Source organism: Trachypithecus francoisi, unplaced genomic scaffold, assembly GCF_009764315.1.
Source record: "Trachypithecus francoisi isolate TF-2019V2 unplaced genomic scaffold, Tfra_2.0 Lachesis_group12, whole genome shotgun sequence".
NCBI lineage: Eukaryota > Metazoa > Chordata > Mammalia > Primates > Cercopithecidae > Trachypithecus > Trachypithecus francoisi.
This window is the reverse complement of record NW_022681457.1, coordinates 72,863,000-72,867,214: the sequence shown is the minus strand read 5'-3', so window position 1 is coordinate 72,867,214 and position 4,215 is coordinate 72,863,000. Positions and strand designations below refer to the sequence as shown.

Sequence of the window (4,215 nt, the reverse complement as noted above, 5' to 3'; positions counted from 1 at the left end):
TGTGGCTTTGGGCAAGCCCCTTCCCTCCTCTGGACCCAGGGTCCTGCCTATAAAACAAAGGGGCTCTATTCATCCTCCTCTAGGATCCCTTTCAATTCTGACAGGCTCTAATTTTTCTGTTATCAGTTATTCTTTATTCACCTTACAATATGTGCCAGCTTTTTTCAAGATGTGAGACCCTCTCACCCTCTTACTCCTCTCCTCAACCCCCTGTTATGACTTAAGTTGGGCTTTTCTTGTTTAAAACATTTGGAAAAAGTGGTGTGTTCACAGGACCTTTATTTGCCCTAAGACATTTGAGAGAAAATCATGTGAAGGCCTTTGTTTTGTTCCAGCAGCCAAAACAAAAAAACCACCAGGATCGCCTGCAGCATCATTTTCTACTGCCCTCAAGTGGTCGTGGCCCAAATGTCTTTTCCTGGTTGCAGTTTAAGGAATAAAACGTGTTTTCAGAAGTGCTCTTGGCATCTAGGAGAGGGTAGGAGAGTCAGAATCACAAAGGGCCTGAGGTGGAAAGGCCCTTACAGGATGTCTGATCTAAGTCCCTCGTCTCAAAAGGGAGAGACTGAAGCCCATCTTGGTTCTCTGATCAGTGAACAAACCTAGTTTCTTCTATCTTTAAAGAGCTATTTTATGACCCTGACTCTATTTCTGGTTCCATTTCTCTGCTCCCATTCACAGCCAAATTTTCTAAAGAGTTATCTCCATACTGTTTCTATTTCTTCATCCATGCTGTATTATTACTACTTTTTATTTTTTAAAAATCAAATAATAATCTCGCTCTGTCACCCAGGCTGGAATGCATCGGGCTGATCTTGGCTCATTTCAGCCTCTGCCTGTGGGTTCAAGTGAGTCTCCTGCCTCAGCCGCCCAAGTAGCTGGGACTACAGGAGGACGCCACCAAGCCTGGCTAATTTTTGTATTTTTAGTAGAGACAGGGTTTCACCATGTTGGCCAGGCTGGTCTTGAACTCCTGACCTCAAATGTTAAACCCCGCCGCCGCCCTTGTCTCCCAAAGTGCTGGGATTACAGGCATGAACCACCGTGCCCGGCCTTACACTTTATTTTTTAACTTTTTACTTTGAAATAATCTCAAACTTGTAGAAGAGCTGCAGAAAAATTACAAAGAATTCCCAGATGCCCCAGAAGTTCTCATGTGTGGGCATATGCCTACATGCATATACCTGGATATGTATATTTTTTCCTGAGCCATTTGAATTGCAGTATTTACCCCAATACCTTAAATATTTCAGTGTGTATTTTCTGAGAACAAGGACATTCTCTTATATACCTACATACCCACTCAGTACAACGATCAAATCCAGAAATTTTAAATTGACATAGTGCTTATATACAGTCCATATTCAACTTTCACTAATTGGCCTGATAATGTCCTATACAGCAGTAATTTCCCCCACCCAGGTTCTGATCCAGCACCTGATCCAGGTAATGCATTATACTTAACTGTCATCCCTTTTTTAACTTTTTTTTATAATTATTATTTTTTAGAAACAGGATCGCACTCTGCCACCCAGGCTGGAGGGCAGTGGTTCAATCACAGCTCACTTACAACCTTGAATTCCTGAGCTCAAGCGATCCTCCCACCTCTGCTTCCAGACTAGCTAACTAGTACCACAGGCATGCACCACTATGCCCAGCTAATTTTTTAAAAAATTATTTTTGTAGAGGCGGGGTCTCATTATGTTGCCCAGACTGGTCTGTAATTCCTAGCCTCAAAGCGATCCTCCTGTCTCTGCTTCCCAAAGTGCTGGAATTTCAGGTGTGAGCCATCACACCCAGCCTATTATAACTCTTCAGTCTCCTTTAATCTAGAATAGTTCCCCAGTCTTTCACTATTATTCAAGATACTCACATCTTTAAAGAGTACTGGCCAGGTGTTCTGTAGTGTCTCCCCATTTGGCTTTGACTCGTGTTTTCTCGTGAAGGGATTTACATTTTTTTCCAGGCAGAAGTACTAGTGATGTGATACTGTGTCCCTCTCAGTGCATCACATGGGGAGAAACATGGTGTCACTTGGTCCCATTATTGATGGTGTTCACTTTGATCAGCGGATTACGGTGGTATGTACCAGATTTCTTCACTGTAGAGTATTTTTTCCTGCGTAAGTAATGGTAATCTGTAGAGAGGGACTTTGAAACTATGTAAATATCCTGTTCGTCTTCAAACTTTTACCCAGTGGTTTCAATGCTCATTGATAATTCTTGTCTTAATCAATTACTGTGATAGTTGCAAACTGGTGATTTTCTACTTCTATCATTCCATCTTACATTTGTAAGCAAGAATGTTTCCTTCTCTCTAATTATTATCATGAGTATAAACTAATGTATTCTTAGTTTATTTAATGAGTTATAAACCATTATCCTTATTATATTTTAAATGTTCAATTTGTCCCCAGGTTTGGCCAATGAGAGCCTCTTCAAACCAGCTCCTGTGTCCTTTTGACATGTCTTCATCATTTTTTTTTAACACCTCCTTGCTTTCTGGTATAATAAGATGTTCCAGGCTTATCTTGTACTTTCACTGCCTAGTCTGAAAATCAGCCATTTCTCCAAAGAGCTACTCTTTAGTGGGGAATGGTGTTTAGAAACAAAGATCTGGGCATCAGATGTGCTCATTCCTATTGGAGTGTAATTGCTTCTAGGCCATTTTAGTAAACAGAGCCAAAGGGGAAAAATAGCAACCTAATTTTGTTTAATTATTATTATAACTATGTTTAATAGAAACAGGGTCTCACTTTGTTGCCCAGGCTGGAGTGTAGTGATGCTATCATAGCTCACTGCAGATTTGAACTCCTGGGCTCAAGTGATCCTTACACCTCAGCCTCTGGAATAGGCTAGGACTACAGGCCACTACGGTCAGCTAGTATTTTTAAATTCTTTATAGAGAGGGGGTCTCACTATGTTACCCAGGCTGGTCTTGATCTCCTGGCCTCAAGTAATCCTCCTACCTTGGCCTCCCAAAGTGCTGGGATTACAAGCTTGAGCCACTGCGACCAGCCCTGTTCAACCATTTTAAATTAAGAATTCGTTACTGATACTTTAATTCCAATTTAACACCACAAGATTCTTTCTCCTATTCCTTATTTGCATCTCCCTTTTCCCACAGTAAGAACTCTGGCTCTCAACAACATCAATATCTTTATTCATTTGTTTAAAATTATGATATAGGCGGGGCATGGTGGCTCATGCCTGTTATCCCAGCACTTTGGGAGGCCAAGGCTGGCAGATTGCTTGAGGTCAGGAGTTCAAAACCACCTGGCCAACATGGTGAAACCCCATCTCTACTAAAAAATACAAAAATTAGCCGGGCATGGTGGTGCATGCCTGTAATCCCAGCTACTAGGGAGGCTGAGGCAGGAGAATCGCTTGAACCCGGGAGGCAAAGGTTGCAGCGAGCCAAGATCACACCACTGCACTCCAACCTAGGCAACAGAGCATGACCCCATCTCAAAAACAAACAAATAAATAAATAAATAAGATATACACAGAATAGAATTGCTACATCCATTCTGCTAACAAAACAATCTACTAAACGGTTCAAGATTTGTTTGCAGTTTTGTTTTGTTTTGTTTTTTGACAAAAGGTGTATATTCAAGTACTAGGTTCAAAAGTATTTAGATTAGTTTTCTTTTTCCTTCAGAGTGATTATATTGTTTATTTAAATATAGTTTGGTTCACTTGTTTCTGTTTATATTCAGTTTTAGGATCCCTTCCATTCTTGTTCATTTAATTCTGTTTTTAAATATGTAAAGGTAAACATTGTCACAAAATTAAAATCCATACAAAAAGCATATAGAATACTTCACAGATGTGTCATCCTTGTGTAGGAGTCAAGCCAATTTTCTATGTATTGTTCCATGTTTTTGTAAACATGCTGTCAAAGCAAGCACACCTCTAATTCATTCTTCAACTTATTTAATTCTTACTTAGACCACCCGCTTCACTGACCCTACTCCTGCCAAGATCATCAGTGACCAATATTTTCCTTAGTCTTATTTGACCTTTCCACTCAATTGACCTCTCCAATTTTCTTAAAACCCTCTCCTCTCTTGCTTTTTGTGATACCACATTCTTCTGGTTTACTCTCTCTTCGCAGGTCTTTCCTCACTCTCCTTGTCTATTCCACCACCCTAAAATCCTCCGGACTCTTCTTAGCTCCCTTCACTTCCCTCTGCAGACTCTCTTCCTAGATGAT

At 40.5% G+C, this 4,215-nt stretch overlaps 1 non-coding gene across 1 annotated transcript; it reads right to left on the bottom strand.

Moving 5' to 3' along the window:
* Positions 1-3,806: 3,806 nt before the first annotated feature.
* Positions 3,807-3,910, bottom strand: LOC117094008. Its single transcript, XR_004441348.1, has one exon. It is a non-coding gene; the product is annotated as a U6 spliceosomal RNA (small nuclear RNA).
* Between the last annotated feature and the right edge of the window lie 305 nt (positions 3,911-4,215).